Source organism: Cebus imitator, unplaced genomic scaffold (assembly GCF_001604975.1).
Source record: "Cebus imitator isolate Cc_AM_T3 unplaced genomic scaffold, Cebus_imitator-1.0 Scaffold126, whole genome shotgun sequence".
NCBI lineage: Eukaryota > Metazoa > Chordata > Mammalia > Primates > Cebidae > Cebus > Cebus imitator.
In genome coordinates this window covers 4,764,879-4,783,195 of record NW_016107441.1, presented here as the reverse complement: position 1 = coordinate 4,783,195, position 18,317 = coordinate 4,764,879, and positions in this window count along the sequence as shown.

Below are 18,317 nucleotides of genomic sequence, written 5' to 3'. Positions count from 1 at the left end.
AACGGCAGTAGCAAGTTCTTAAATATCAATAATAACATTGAATAAAAATGGGATAAATTATAAAATTATCTAATCAAAAGACATGAAGAGGCTGAATAGGTAAAAAACAAAAAACAAACAATAAAAACCCAACTGTATGCAGACTACAGGAAATTTACTTCATGTATAAAGACATAGAAGGGCTAAAAATAAAGAAATGGATAAAGATAATTCAGGCAAATGGAAACTGAAAAAGAGCAGGAGTAGATATACTTATCAGACAACATAGATTTGAAGACAAAAACTTTAAAAACAGATAAGGTCCTTATATAATGATAAAGGGTCAATTCAGCAAGGGTGATATAACAATTTAAGAATATATGTGGAAAATACCTGAATTTGAAATACAAATATAAGGAGCCTCAGAAATGGAAGAAAGGTAAAAATTTTTTAAAAGGCAGAAAATCTATAAATCAATAAATTTCTAATCAAAATTTGAATAGTTTCTGTAGAAATAGAAAAATTGATTCTAAAATTTATACAGAAATACAAACACTTTGGAATAATTAATGAAAATTCTAAATAAGTGAGTACCACTCAAATGAGAACAACCAAAGACTATTCATTTGGAGCTTCCTATAGTAAGAGAGTCAGCCACCATGACTTGCATTTGGCAGAAACACAAAGGCAGGGAAGGGAGCTGGAATAGCTATCACCATTAGAATAGCTACAATTAAAAAGCCTGACAGTAGCATGCATTGGTGAGGATGTAGAACAAATGGTACTCTTGTAACACAGCTGGTAGGAATATAAATACTACAACCACTTCGATATGAGTTTGGCAGTCTAATAAAAAGTTAAACATAAATTTACTGTACTGTCCAACCATTCTACTTCTAAATAGTTAGCAGAAGCAAAAATATATTTACACAAAACATCGTACATAAATGTTAATAGTGGATTTATTTGTAATTGCCACTAATTGAAGATAATTAAAACGTCTCTCAACAGACACATAATGTGAAAGGAAAATTAATCTTGGGGCCCCAAAATCAATAAGCTAATGGGAAAAGTCAAGATGGGAAGAGGTTAGGGCAAACCTACCTCCAATTCTATGTAAAGTCATCCCTCTGCTCACTGAGATAAATGCACTTCTGATTGCCTCCTTTGGAAAGACTAATCAGAAACTCAAAGAATACAACCATTTGTTTCTCACCTACCTGTGGGCTGGAAGACCCATCCTTGCTTCCAGTTGTCCTGCTTCTCCAGACCAAACCAATGTTCATCTTACATATTTTGATTGACGTCTCATGTTTCCCTAAAATGTATAAAGCCAAGCTGTGCTCTGACCACTTTGGACACATGTTGTTAGGACCTCCTAAGGCTGAATCACAGGTGCACATCTTCAACCTTGGCAAAATTAAGTTTCTAAATTTTTTTTATCTATTGTTAAATTTTTAATTGTATTTTTTGTTTATTCTAAATTTTTTTTGTTTATCTATTGTGAACCCCGAATATCTGAGATATTCTGAGAATATTTTCAGATATTCTGAGAATATTCTCAGAATATCTCAGATATTCGGGGTTCACAATAAACCAAATGTGATATTTTCATACAATAGAACATTCTTCAACAATCAAAACAATCAACATACATAACAAATTCTGAATTAAAGGCTCTATATGGCACATACTCTAAAATTGACCACATAATTGGACATAAAACAATTATCAGCAAATGCAAAAGAGCTGAAATGATACCAAACACTCTCAGGTTTTAACACAATAAAAATAGAAGTCAAGACCAAAACAATCACTCAAAACCATGCAATTACATGGAAATGAAACATGTTCCTGAATGACTTTTGGGAAAATAATGAAATTAAGGCAGAAATCACAAAGTTCTTTGAAAATAATGAAATAAGTATACAACATACTAGAATATCTGGGACATAGCTAAGGTGGTAAGAGGGAAATTCATAGCACTAAATGCCCACATCAAAAAGTGAGAAAGATCTAACTTCACAGCTGAAAGAATTAGAGAAGCAAGAACAAATCAACCCCAAAGCTAGCAGAAGATAAGAAGTAACCAAGATCAGAGCTGAGCTGAAGAAAATCAAGACACAAAAAGCCATTCAAAAATCCAAGAATACAGGAGTTGGGTTTTTGTGAAGAAATTGATAAAATACATATACAAAATGAACCTCTAATTTACAATTACTAGGTAAAGATAGAACAGAAGTGGAACAAAAACATAAATTCTGCAAGAAAAGGTAGGTGACTTCATACATAATCTCATGATAAAACAGATTCTTTTATCTAAAACTAGAAAATAAAGTGTTCTAAAAACCATTTTTAGCCATATAAAAGTTCAAACATATATAGCAAAAGACATTGTCTTAGTCCATTCCAGCTGCTATAACAGAATACCAGAGATTGGGTGATTTGTAAACAACAGACAGTTCTGGAGGCTAGACCAAGATCAGGACACTGGCAGATTTGGTGTTTGGTGAACGCCCACATCCTTGTTCACAGAGGACAATGTTTTCACTGTGTAATCACATGGTGGAAGGGGTGAACAAGTTCTCTGGGATATCTTTTATAAGGGCACAAATCCCATTCCTAGTGGGACTTTATACCTTCTTATAGGGCTCATCTTTAAGCACTTTATCATCACCTTAGAGATTTGGTTTCAACCTACGAATCTTGAGGATGCAAACATTTAGTCCATTAAAAATACTATAATCAAATTCCAGTGCTGAAGAATGAAAACGTGTGCCTGTAATCTATTTTTAATCTCTTTTACATTGACAAGAAGAAAAATTCCCAAGAGAAAAGTATGTGAGTTTGTGAATAGGAATTCACAGAAGGGCAAATCCATGTAGCCAACAGAATGTAGAAAAAGGCTTAAAATATCTACCAGTCAGGAACATGTGAACAACTGATACAACATTGAGTTATGATTTTATAAACATTAGACTGGCAAAAGACTAATAACAATTATTGTTAGTGGAGACTTGGGAAGGAAAATTTTATTCTTGCACATTGCTGGTAAAATGTAAATTATTCCTGTTTTTTTGGAATACATTCTAGAAACATATATTAGAATTAAAAATATATATATTTGACTCAGAAATTATACTCTTGGGAATTTGTTTCATAAAAATAAGTGCCACTACATAAAGATATATTTATAAGGAAGAGGGGAAAGAAGATAAAATAAACACTGGACAAAAACGTCCACCAATTGGAGAAAGGCTGACAGAATTGTAACCATTCATACCATAAAATAGCATGCTGCCATGATAAGTAACCATTTAGAACTTCAACAAGATTTCACTGACAAAAATGAGATGCAGAAAAATCTGTGTATCAGTCAAGAATGTGTTTGACTATAAAGAAAAGAAAATTCAGTGATCATGGTTTAAGCAAATTGGGGTTTATTTTGGAAATCCAAAGGTCAGCAGTTGCTGGTATTGAAAATGCTATCAGGCATTTCAGCCTGTTATTTCCATCACTCTACCATTAACATTATAGCTTTTATCCTCACATGTGTTCCATCATGGTCCAAAGATGATATTGTCATTTCGGGTTTCATTTCCACTTTCCAAGAAGGATCAAGGGACAACAACAACAGCACCAGCCAAATTTATCCCATTTATTAGGAAAGAAAACTTTCCTAGAAATCCTTGCAATAGATTTCCTGTTGGGTATAGTTGACCAACACAGGGACATTTGTTTACCCTATCCCTCAGCACCAAAGACATTTGCTGTGGCTTCACACGTTAAGCTTTCCAGCCTCTGTTAGTAAAGGAAGGCCTGGGAAAAAATATTTTATAATTTGTAAGTATTGTAAAAATATATTTATATACTATAATCTTATTTTTATCAATCAATGACAAACTCTATGAATATGCATATGTGGCTTTGTCTATGATTATATGATCTTGAAGGATAATATCAACACATATACACTAAGCCTTTATGTGGATTTCCTCAAGACAGGTAATATGGATAGAGAAGGCATGAAGAGAGAAAGCAACCCCCAAAAAATTGTTAACTATGTTGTGATCTTATGCATGTATTTAAATAAAATAAGGTATATACAAATATTTTCAAATGTTTCTAGCATATCTTTAAAGACAGTAATTTATATCACAGTGTACATAATGTGGACCATTTTATTTGTTGTAAAATACATAAACTTATATATGCCTGGAAAAATAATAATATCTACCATTCATTGAGCTCTTATTTTGTGCCATATATATTTATGTAAATGACATACCTCTTTTAATCCTCTCAACAATGCTATAAGTAACTGCTGTTATCCCCACTCTACAGATATAAAAACGAAGGCTTAAAGGAGTTTAGTGGCTCACCCAAATAACATAACAGGTAAGTGAAAGAACATATATCACATTAACATCACTCACCACTGGAAGTGGAATAAGGATAGAGCTGGGAAAAGAGGAAAAGAGGTATACAGTTTTCCCTTTATTTACACAGAACCTTTTCACTATTTTACAATGAGTTCGTGTTTTATAAACAAGTTGAAATTTCAAAGAAAATTGACCTACACTTAACCATAGAAGTGAGAAAATTTTGATTTCCTTTTTTATACTATTCCTATATTTAAGTTTATTTTCTCCATTTAATACCCTGTATCATTTTTTCTTTACTTTTATTTCTGCCACTGAATAACATTGTTTAGTTTCCTCAATATTTCTTCCGTTCTCATCTTCAAAGTAAGATAAATTATATCTCCCATCCCCTCACACACAGAATAAAATCCTAGGGAGAAAAACAGAAACCAAGCTCTCTTCCCAAGCTTACGGAGGATTATGCATGTCAGAGAAACGCATTTCGGTGTAAAACAGATCTGAATGCAAACTCCAGAGAACTGCACTGTCAAGTATTATTTGGGGAGAGTGATCAGGCAGTGTGCCCGGGGTCCCATCAGATAGAATTCATTGTCGTACGTGCTAAGAAGGAAACAGAACTAAGAGAGAGAATGTGGGTACCTTCAAAGTCCCTTATTAAACAGAGACTGGAATGCTGCACTCCAGTGTCAAATCCCACAACAGTCTGGAGAAAAATTTTGACTCAGAGAGAGAAAATCTCTTCAGCCTCTTAAGTCACTAGATCCCTGCCTCCGCTTAGCTCCTGGCTTTGAGCATGTTCCAAGCTTCAGTTGGAAATTGCAGTGGGGAGCGGATTAGGCACAGTTGGGCTTTCATACTTAAACCTTGAGCATTAACAGTTCAGCAAAGCAAGGTTTTCCCATTAGAACCACTGTACTTTCAAGTCCGAACTATTGATAAGCTCCCAAGTTCAGGCCATCTGTAAGAAATATGCATGCATGCTGCCCATAAACTAGAGCACACATCTTAAAGTGGAATCAGAGTCCAGGAAAATAGCCAAGTTGAAACTGTCCTGACTAAACAAATCATATTTCTCACACATTGCTGAGTGAAAAAGAGTAAAAGCTTTCTCAACACCAACTTATCAAATACAGTAACAATTGAACATTTAAGGAATGAGAGAGATCGCCATTAAATGCAACTGTTTTTTTAAAAAAGGACTCCGCAAACACACAAAAAAACAAAACTTAACATTCTCCACTTAATAAAATACTATCTAGGATGCATTTTCAAAAAGTTTGATAATGTAGCTTTAATTCATTATTATTATAACAAATACATAGAGGTATTCTTATACATAGCGGTCTCAGTTTTAAAAATCTTACTATATTTACCACTTGTTCCAAGATGCTGAGTGAAATTTCATCCTAGCTTGGAACAGTTAGGAGCTGATATTTTACTTTATAGCTTTTACCTAGAAATTTACCTGAATTCTTAAAAGACCACAAGAAGTGAGATTTAGAAAAGGGGAAACATTCCATAAAATATTACTAAAATAATCTAAAATTACGTTTCACTAGTGTAAAGGGAAATCCACTAAGACTTGCCTAGAGGCTAACATTTCTCCATTGTTACAAAAAATTTCCTAGGAATAGCTTTTAATCATTTAGGTTCCCTCTGAGAGGTGTTATGGGATAAGGGAAGGGAAGGTATTGAACGCTAAGAGAGCTGAATGGAGTCAAAGACAAGCAAAATAAACGTGCTGATAATGAGTGAGAAGAATTTTTTTCCTTTTTATAAGAAAAACAACAGTAGGAAAATAACCCTAATAATAGAAGTTAGAAATTAAATAGGACAGACAAAGCTTATCAATCTTTAGTTACCCACCATGAGCTAGTTATGACACCAAGTGTTTTCTTTGTAAACCTCACATGAACACTTTTATTCCTTCCATTTGGAATATAAGAAAACTGGGTCTGAGAGAGGAACTTGCACACAGCTAGAAAGTGGCAGAGGGGAAATAAATATCTATCCTGTCTGATTCTAAAGCCCTGCTTTGCATCACAAGAGATAAAGAGATACTGCTTAATATTAGCTACAGAGATAAACAGGGTAGAAAATAGTTGTACAACTTATGTGCAAGAGAAGGAGAGGGGATTTGAAAGCTAAGGAAGAAGGATTAAGGAAGAAAGGAGAGGGGAAGAGAAGGGGAAAGAGGGAGAGAACAAAAATGGGGTTTCCTTCTAGGCCTTAGGAGATGATGGAGACTACGTTGTTGTTCAAGCTGGATTTTCCTTGTTTGTGTCCTTCAACTACCAAACTGCTTCAAAGCTCCCTTCTTACTTTATACCCTCCTAAACCTGATACCACATATAATTCTAAATCTTTGCTAATGAATCAAAACCAGAGAAGAGGCCAAGCTGTGAGATTCAAGCTCCAGATATCCAAAGGTAGATTGATACCGAGTCGTTGCTAATTAAACTTAACCTAGGAGATGTATCTCCAGAACCCAGCCCAAAGTTTGTAGAACCATGACCATATAGGGCTCCAACTTGACTGTGACCTAGTCTGTCAATTCTACCTAAAATAAATAGGGCACTAAGCCACTGTATTCTGCCCTTAAATTCTCAGCATCCCATCAGGAACATAACAGAGAAGCTGCATTCATAGGATCAAGCAACATAACATCTATGGAACTAAGACTTTCTGTAGCATAGTAGTCAGATCAGTTGTGTATTTCTTTGTTTTGTTTGCAAGCAATAAAACCAGCTCTGGCTAATTGAAGCAAAGTAGCTTTAGTGGTAGGATATAGGATCATTCAAATAACTTTAAAAAATCACTAAAGAGCCAATCTTAAGGGGGAAAAAAAGCAGAGTACTAAGAAACAGGAACTAATCAACAATTAAGGTGACAACACTACAAAGAATCAGCTCCAATCATCTTCTCATCCTGGCATCGCTAAACTCTAAAATATTTGGAGTCCTCAAACTGAGAAGCGAGTTGACCTTATTTGATTCTCTCACTGACCTCTTGGCTAGGGCAACTTGATCGACAGTTCCATCAAGAATATGAACAATGGGGAAAGGAAAATTATACAAAGGAAAATTGGGACAGAGTTCTCTAAACAGGGGGTGATGAGGTGAGAAACCAGTGTTAAGTAGAGGAAAAAAATCTACTCTAGTATCCCAGGGTCTTGATTTTCCTTAGGGATCTGGATTCTCTCATTCACTCATGTTCATATATATTCCTTCTTTCTGTCTCTCTCTCTCTCTAAGACAGGGAGAGAGAGAAAGAAGTGACAAAGGAAGGAATATGCATAAAGAGGGATGACTTTCAAAATTATCCAAGGCAACCATTTTGGATGAAAGTAATGAGCTTGTGGCACATTTCTTTTAGGTTTTTCAGCCCCTTTTTTTGGTAGAGCAGTTTTAGGTACACAGCAAAATTAATAAGAAGGAACAGACATTTCCCATATTACATTTGCCCCAATACATGCATAGCCTCCCCATTATCAGCACCCATCACCAGAATGGTACATTTGTGAGCCATTATTATACTGACACATAAATATTTCTTAAAGTCCATCGTTTACATTAGGGTTCACTCTTAGTGTTGTGCATTCTATGAGTTTGGACAACCATATAATGACACGTAGCCATCACTACAGTATCATACAGAATATTGTCACTATTTTAAAAATCTCCTATTCTCTCTCTTCTTAACTCTTGCAACCACTGACCTGTTTACTGTCTGCATAGTGTTTCCTTTTGAAGAATGTCATATAGCTGGAATCATACAGTATGTAATCTCTTTAGGTTGGCTTATTTCACTTAGTAATATGCTTTAAAGTTTCCTTTTTATCTTTTCATGGCTTGATAGCTCATTTCTTTTTAGCACTTAGTAATATTCTATTGTCTGGATATACCAGAGTTAATGTATCCATCCACCTACTGAAGGACATTTTAGCTGCTTCTAGGTTTTGGCAATTATGAATAAAGCTGCTATAAGTATCGGTATGCAGGACATAAGTTTTGTGTGGTCATAAGCTTTCAACTCTTGGGTAAATGTCAAAGAGGTTAATTGTCAGATTGAATGAGTATGTTTAGTTTTGTAAGAGACTGCCAAAATGTCTTCCAAAGTGGCTGTAACACTTTGAATTTCTATCAGCAATGTATAAGAGTTCCTGTTGCTCCACAGCTTTGCCAGCAGTTAGTGTCATCAGTGTCCCACATATTGGCCATTCTAATAAGTGTGTAGCAGTATCTCATTGTTTTAGTTTTCATTTTTGTGCTGACATATGATGTAGCAGGAAATCTTTTCATATCTTATTTGTTATTTGTATTTATTTTTGGGTGAGGGGTCTGTGAAGGTCTTTGGCCCATTTGGACAATTTTAAAAGACTTTTTGAAACGGTATAATAATTGCAGGAATGTTTATTTTTGACACCTTAAAACAGCTGTTTTAAGAAGGCGAATTTTGATGAATATGAAGCCCTTTAGTCTGCTGGCACCTTGACATGCACATCTAGGAGAAGATATAGAGAGTGTGGAGTTTCTAATAGAAGACAATTTGAAGAGCTGTGGGTTGAGTATGTGGAACTGGAATTCAGAAAGTATATTCTGTTAGCAGCAAACCCTGGACTGCTCAAGACATGTACACCGAGACTGTACTTTTGGGGAAGCCGTTTATGGTCTATGTTCCAAAACAAAGCTGAGAGAAGTGATCAACAAATCAAAACAAGATAGAAAAGTGAAATAGTAGAACACACACATCCAGAGCCATCTCTACGGAAGGCATGGGAAACAGGATTAATAGAATAACTGCCTTGACAGCCAGTGGCCTTCCAAGCCCCGTTCATATCCGTCTTGAAGAATGGTGAGATTTCTAGGCCTTAGTGAAAAGATACACCCATGATAATCTTTCTATAAGTGAGCCAGTTGGATAAATTTCCAGATTACTACTTTTAAAACAATTCTAGTCTAAGACGAATACCCTTAGTTAATTTTGCACCAAAAGTTCACATCCCGGCCAGGAATCCCAGTGGAGAGCGCCAACCCAGTGGAGGCTAGATGCCAGCCAAGATGGGTCATTTGACACAAAGGAAACCCTACTATGGAAGCTTTGGCATCAGGAACTGTGGGGATAAAAATGTGAGCAATTGCCAACTCGGGCAAATAATAATTATAAAGAGATCTGAAACTTGCAGTTCTGGCAGATACTCCATTGCTAGCCTCATAGCCTGTGTTGGGTAAATCATGACACTCCTACCCGTCTCCCTCAGATGGTGAGCGACCTGAGTGATGAGGATACTTGTCACTACTTTTCACAGCTCATGAGTGGTGAGCGATTACTGTGATTAACAAGGACACTGGGTCCATTCGCATGATGAACTTGCAGCTTCGGACAGTGAGGAATTATGGTGATTAGTGATTCAGGGTGATTAAAAGTTCACTGGCTAAGGCAAAACCTCAATCAATGGGGAAAAAGTGATGGAGAGGGGGATGCCCACTGCACAGGGAGTAGGTGCTGATAGAGTCTCTAATATGAGAAGCAGAGAAAAGATATCAACTGTCATTAACTTGGTTGCATCCACAATGACCGATAATGAGCTTCCCTTGCAGAGAGAAAAGGAAGGAAAAAGCAACTATTAACAAAAGAATATTTTTTGTTTGGGGGGAGAAGGGATTAAAATCCTCTTTATCCTGCGAAAATAGGATTAACTTTAACACTTTAACACATTTCCATTAACTCTATTTTGGCCAGATTCAAGGGTAGTTAAGTCTATGAAATGCAGATATATAAAATGGCATAGAAAAGACTTGGCATAGTGGTTACTAATCTAGGCTCTGGGATCAAATACATCAAATTTAATTATCTTCTACCTACCAGCTGTGACCTTGTGAAGTTTATTCAAAGTCCGAAAAATACGGTTAATATCAGTAACTCTCAACACTGAATTACTGAAGGATTCAATGAGAAAAATGCTTAGAAATGTGCCTAGCATACCACACTCAATAAATATTAGTAGTAGGTAGTAGTAACCACAAAACAATCTAGAAATCATTTTGTCACTCATTGCAAATCCAAGGGATTCATATACTTTTATGTGCCCATTAAAGTCTGTGTCACTTAGGCATACTTACCAAATTTACATTTGATATGATACTGTGAAAAGTATTCAATTGAAATGGATAACAAAATTAAGATATCAAATGTTCTCAACTAGCTGGCTGAGATAATAATCCAACTCTAACATAATAAAATTGAATTCTTTATTTTATTCCATATCAGTCATCATACTCAGCAATGGGCATATAAAGATGATTAAGACGGGGTCCATGCTCTCAACAGGATCAAAGTCCAGTTACACAGTATCTTAGTCCATCTGCACTGCTATAAAGGGATACCTGGGCTGAGTAATTTAAAAAGAAAAGAGGTTTATTTGGCTGACAGTTCTGCAGACTGTAAAAAAGCATTGCATCAGCATCTGCTGCTGATGAGGGCCTCAGGCTGCTTCTATTCACAGTGGAAGCCAAGCCAGTGTATGCAGTGAAAAAGAAATTGAGAGAGAGGGAGGCAGTGCTATGTTCGTTTTAACAACCAGCTCTTATGGGAATTGCTAGAGATAGAACTCACTCATAACAATGAGGATGTTACCAAGCCATTCATGAGGGATCCATCTACATGACCCAAACACCTCCTAATAGGCCCCAACTTCAATACTGGAGCTCATATTTCAATACAAGATTTTGAGGGGTCAAACTAACCATACTCAAACTATAGCAGAGAGAAAGAGGCATACACCAACAAAGGCAATCCCTTTGTATAAGCACAGTCACACACAAGTCCATTACAGAGAAAGGAGCATATAATCTTCTACAGGATAGGAAGAAGACAGAAATCAATGGAGTTTTATCCCATCTGAATTTCAGGCAGAGAAAACACAATATGCAAAGAAATGAAACATTAAATATGTCATATTTCAGAGATTATAGTAGAAGGAGAGAAGTAGTGAGTAAATAGATAAAACGAGAGACAAATATATGTTAGGAAAGATACTGAGAGACCTCAAATGTCATGCTAAAGAATATAGGTGTTATCTTGAAAGGTACAAGGGAGGAGTAAACTAGTTGATTCAAAAAAAAAATCTATTTAGTAAGCACTTTCTCTGTGCTAGACATTGGCACTTAGTACATATCTGGTAGCAGACAAAAGTTTCTGACCTCCTGGGACATACATTCTAAGGACAGAGGGGAATGACATTGTGTAAATAAATTTTAAAACTTTTTTCCAAATAGTATTAAGTGCAATCAAATATGCTGCAAAGAAAGTATAACAGGGTAAAAAAAATGGTGATGTGGACAAAGGTGCTACTTGAGCCCAGGTGGTCCGGCAGTACTTCTCTGAGGAGGTGACATTTGAGCTGAGTCCTGAATAATGAAAAAACCAAACCAGGCAAAGATTTGGAGACATAACAATTCAAAGTGTAGAGAAAGAAAAACTACTCACTCTTTAAGAAAATGAGAAGAAGGCAAAGAGTTTGGAGCCTGTGAGGATGGAATGGGAGGAGTTACTAGAGAAGAAAGCAGTCAAGAGCCAGATATTGCAGGACAGAGGTTCTCCGTGAGAACTGTCAGGCTAGCCATACCTGTGAGCATTTCTGAAATTGTCAGTGTGGGTTTTTTTTGTTTGGTTTTTTTTGTCAGTGACAATGACAGAAACTCTTTCCTGGCATTGAGAAAACACAAAACAGGACTGCAGGGGTTCCTGCAGCACACAGGAAACTCTACATATCAGATTTGTCATTCATCTTATATGACTTTATAAAGTCCCACTAAACACTTATTTAGATAAAATGCCAGATAATAGTTATCTGATCCTAAAATCTAACTTCATTTTAAATCAGAATATTTTTTAAACTAAAGATACATTAGTCCCCAACTTTTTCAAAAACACAAATACCTTATAAATTGAGGGAAGAGTAAACGTATTTTTGTTGTGAACATTACCAAGAACATTTTGGGATATAACGCCACTATAGCAATGCTGCTAGAGGTGTCTGAGTTACTAATCAAAACACAAACAAACACATTTGTATCAATCCGCATTTGTCACTCACATGTTCCTAGTGACATTACATATAGATGCAAGTGTTTATTTACTTACATCTTCTAGTGTAATTATGCCTTTGTAAGTACATGATGAATACATATTGCATTATTATAAATCACTTTCCTTCTATTTTGTATTATATGAAACTAGGACAATATTTCTATTTTTGAATTAGTGATCACATAGGTTATATTATCTGTAAAGTTTATTATGAAAGTAAAGTAGGTGGATAAAAATATTTGTCATAAAATGAAGTGATTGGATCTGATAGAGCTGAGGACCACTATAGGACATGGCAAGGAAAGTGGATTTTATTCTAAGACCAATGAGAAATTTAAAGAATATTTCAGGGACTTCCACCAAGATGGTCAAATAGAAACAGCTCTGCTGTACAGTTCCCAGTGAGAGAGATGCAGAAAGTGAGTGATCTTGCATCTCCAAACAAGGTACCAGGTTCATTTCAAAGGGACTGGTGGGACAGTGGGCATAGCCCAAAGAGGGCAAACAAAGGGGGTCATGGTGCTCCTCCACCCGGGTAGTGCATCTGACTGGAGGATCAGGGGATTGCCACCTCCTGTACACCGGTCCAGATACTACGCTTCTCCCAAAGCCTCTGCAACCCACAGAACAGGAGATCTTTACAGGGCTAAAAAGTGCCCGAGTTACCTGTGCAGAGTTAAAAAGCAGCCCTGGCCGGACAGATCTAGGTGGATGCATTGGCTGGCTAGGAGAGCCTGCAGGACGAAGCTACCGGCCCCTCAGAGAGAGCTGGTGCTAAAAGCAGGGAGACAGGCGATAGGTTTGGCAGGTCCCTCCCCCACAAAACCCAGCAGGCTGAAGCCCTCTCTCACTCGAGGGCTTCACAACCAGCACTTCAGTTCAAGCTCGACCCTGAAGGATCAAGCTTGGTGGAGGGAAAGGCATCTGCCATTATAGAGGCAGACCTAATCTCCCTATGTAAACAAAAGACACAGGAAGCCTACTTAGCAGCCAGACTGAGTCCGTGGCAGCCCAGCAGTGCCTCTACAGGCAGAGAAGGGGCAGACTATATCATCAAGCTAGTGGCTCCCTGAGCTCAAATCTAGATAAATCCATGAAGATGGGAAGAAACCAGCACAAAAAGGATGAAACCATCAAAGACTAGAATGCCCCTCCACCTCCAAGGGATCACAACTCCTCACCAGCAAGGAAACAAACCAGGATGGAGAATGAGTTTGATGAATTGATGGAAGCAGGCTTCAAGAAGGTGGGCAATCACAAACTTCTCTGAGCTACAGGAACATCTTCTAACCCAATGCAAATGAACTAAAAACCTTGAAAAAAGGATAGACAAAATGCTCTCTAGAATTAACAGCTTAGAAAAGAATACAAACATCTTGATGGAGCTGAAAAACACAGCACAAGAACTTGACGAAGCGTATATAAGTTTCAATAGCCAAATTGATCAAGCAGAAGAAAGGATATCAGAGATTGAATATCAACTCAAGCAAATAAAATGAGAAGGCAAGACTAGAGAACAAAGAGTAAAAAGAAATGAACAAAGCCTCCAAGAAATATGGGATTATGTGAAAATACCTAATCTACATTTGATAGGTGTACCTGAATGTGACGGGGAGAATGAATCTAAGATGGAAAACACTCTCCAGAATATTTTCCAGGAAAACTTCTCTAATGTAGAAAAGCAGGCCAACATTCAAATTCAGGAAATACAGAGAACACCACAAAGATATTCCTCGAGAAGAGCAACCCCGAGGCACATAATCATCAGATTCACCAGGGTTGAAATTAAGGAAAAAATGCTAAGTGCAGCCAGAGAGAAAGGATGGGTCACCACAAAGGGAAGCCCATCAGACTCAGTGGATCTCTCAGCAGAAACCTTACAAGCCAGAAGAGAGTGGGGCCAATATTCAACATCCTTAAAGAAAAGAACTTTCAACCCAGAATCTCATATCCAGCCAAACTAAGCTTCATATATGAAGGGAAAATAAAATCCTTTATGGACAAGCAACTACTGAGAATTCACCACCACCAGACCTGCCTTACAAGAGCTTCTAAAGGAAGCACTAAACATGAAAAGGAACAAACAGTACCAGCCCCTACAAAAACGTACCAAATGGTGAAGACCAATGACAGAACAAAGAAGCCACGTCAACTAACAGACAAAAAAACCAGCTAGTAACAAAATGGCAGAATTAAATTCACACATAAAAATATTAACCTTAAATGTAAATGGGCTAAATGCCCGAATCAAAAGATACAAAATAGTAAACTGGATAAAAAGTTAAGACCCTTAGCAAAGACTTGGAACCAACCCAAATGCCCATCAGTGATAGACTGGACAGGGAAAATGTGGCACATACACACAATGGAATACTATGCAGCCATAAAAAATGATGAGTTCATGTCCTTTGTAGGGACATGGATGAACCTGGAAACCATCTTTCTCAGCAAATTGACACAAGAACAGAAAATCAAACACTGCATGTCCTTACTCATAGGCAGGTGTTGAACAATGAGAACACATGGACACAGGGTGGGGAGCATCACACACTGGGGTCTTTGGGGGAAACTAGGGGAGGGACATCAGGGGGTGGGAGGGATAACATAGGGAGAAATGCCAGATATAGGTGAAGGGGAGGAAGGCAGCAAACCACATTGCCATGTATGTACCTATGCAACAATCTTGCATGTTCTTCACATGTATCCCCAAACCTAAAATGCCATAAGATATATATGCATATATGTATACATATATATGTATATGTGTGTGTATATATATATATATATATATATATATATATATATATGAAGTCAATACCCATCAGTGTGCAGTATTCAGGAGATCCCTTTCACATGCAAAGACACAAAGACTCAAAATAAAAGTGATGGAAGAAGATTTACTAAGCAAATGGAGAGCAAAAAAAAAAGCAGGGGTTGCAATCCTAGTCTCTGATAAAAGAGACTTTAAACCAACAAAGATCAAAAGAGACAAAGGAGGGTATTACATAATGGCAAAAGGATCAATCTAACAAGAAGAGCTAACTATCCTAAATATATATGCATCTAATGCAGGAGCACCCAGATACACAAAACAAGTTTTAATGACCTACGAAGATATTTAGACTCCCATACAATAATAGTGGGAGAATTTAACACTCCACTGTCAATATTAGACAGATCAATGAGACATAAAATCAGCAAGGATACCCAGGACTTGAACACAGATCTGGACCAAGCAGACCTAGTAGACATCTACAGAACTCTCCACCCCAAATCCACAGAATATACATTCTTCTCAGCACTACATCGCACTTACTCTAAAACTGACCATATAATTGGAAGTAAATCACTCCTCAGAAAACGCAAAAGAACGGAAATCATAACAAACAGTCTACCAGACCACAGTGCAATCGAATTAGAACTCAGGACTAAGAAACTCAAAACCGCACAACCACATGGTAACTGAACAACTTCTTCCTGAATATCGACTGGATAAAGAATGAAATGAAGGCAGAAATAAAGATGTTCTTTGAAACCAATAAGAATGAAGATACAACATGCCAGAATCTCTTGGACACATTGAAAGCAGTGTCTAGAGGGAAATTTATAGCAATAAAATGCCCAAATGAGAAGCAAGGAAAGATCTAAAATCAACAACCTATCATCAAAATTGAAAGAGGTAGAGGATCAAGGTCAAAAAACTCAAAAGCTAGCAGAAGACAAGAAATAACTAAGATCAGAGCAGATTAGAAGGAGAAAGAGAGGCAAAACGCCCTTCAAATATTCAATAAAACGAAGAGCTGTTTCTTTGAACAAATCAACAAAATAGATAGTCCACTAGCCAGACTAATAAAAAAGAGAGAAGAATCAAATAGATGCAATAAAAAATGATAAAGGGGAAATCACCACCAAAGCCACAAAAATACAAACCACCGTCAGAGATTACTACAAACAACTCTATGCACATAAACAAGCAAATCCTAAAGAAATGAATAAATTCCTGGACACTTACACCCTCCCAAGACTAAACTGGGAAGAAATTAAATCCCTGAATAGACCAATAACAAGATCTGAAGTTGATGCAGTGAGTATTAGCCTATCAACCAAAAAAGTCTAGGTCCAGATGGGTTTACAGCCAATTTCTACCAGACATGCAAACAAGAGCGCATACCATTTCTTCTTAAACTATTCCAAACAATACAAAAAGAGGGAAACTTCCCTAACTCATTTCATGAGACCAACATCATCCCAATACCAAAACCTAGCAGAGACTCAACTAAAAAAGAAAACTTCAGGCCAATATCCACGATGAACATCGATGCAAAAACCATCAATAAAATATTGGCAAACTGATTGCAACAGCACATCAAAAAGCTTATCCATCACAATCAATTAAGGTTCATTAGGGACGCAAGACTGGTTTAACACATGCAAATCTATAAACATAATGCATCACATAAACAAAACCAAAGACAAAAACTACATGATTATCTCAATAGATGCAGAGAAGGCCTTTGACAAAATTCAACAGCCCTTTATGCTAAAAACTCTCAATAACTAGGTATTGATCAAATGTATCTCAAAATAATAAAAGCTATTTGTGAAAAACCTACAGCCAATATCATATTAAATGAGCAAAAACTGGAAGCATTCCCTTTGAAAACTGGCACTAGACAAGGATGCTCTCTCTCAGCATTCCTATTCAACATAGTATTGGAAGTTTTAGCCAGAGCAATCAGGCAAGAAAAATAAATACAGGGTATTCAATTAGGAAAAGAGGAAGTCAAATTGTCTCTACTTGCAGATGACATGATTGTATATTTAGAAGACCCTATCATCTCAGCCCCAAATCTGCTTAAACTGATAACTTCAGCAACGTCTCAGGACACAAAATCAATGTGCAGAAATCACAAGCATTCCTATACACCAATAACAGACAAACAGAGAGCCAAATCATGAGTGAACTCCCATTCATAATTGCTACAAAGAGAATAAAATACCTAGGAATGCAACTAACAAAAGATGAGAAGGACCTCTTCAAGGAGGACTACAAACCACTACTCAAGGAGATAAGAGAGGACACAAACAGATGGAAAAACATTCCATGCCCACTGTTAGGAAGAATCAAGATTGTGAAAATGGCCATACTGCCCATAGTAACTTATAGATTCAATGTTACCCCCATCAAGCTACCAATGACCTTCACAGAACTGGAAAAAAAAAAAAAAACACTTTAAACTTCATATGAAACCAAAAGAAAGCCCACATAGCCAAGGCAATTCTAAGCAAAAAGAACAAAGCTGGGGGCAGCATACCACCTGACTTCAAATGATACTACAAGGTTAATGTAATCAAAACAGCATGGTACTGGTACCAAAACAGAGAACAATGGAACAGAACAGAGGGCTCAGAAGAAACGTCACATATCTATAACCATCTGGTCCTCAACAAACCTGACAAAATAAGCAATGGGGAAAGGATTCCCTGTTTAATAAATGGTGTTGGGGAAACTGGCTAGCCATCTGCAGAAAGCTGAGACTGTACCTCTTCCTTACACCCTACACTAAAATTAACTCCAGATGGATTAAATATTTAAACATAAAACCTAGCACCATAAAAATCCTGGAATAAAACCTAGGCAAAACCATTCAGAACATAGGCATAGGCAAGGACTTCATTACTAACACACCAAAAGCAATGGCAACAAAAGCCAAAGTAGACAAATGGGATCTAATTAAACTTAAGAGTGTCTTCACAGCAAAAGAAACAATCTTTAGAGTGAACTGGCAACCAAAAGAATGGGAAAAAAATTTTTGCAATCTACCCCTCTGACAATGGGCTAATATCCAGAATCTACAAAGA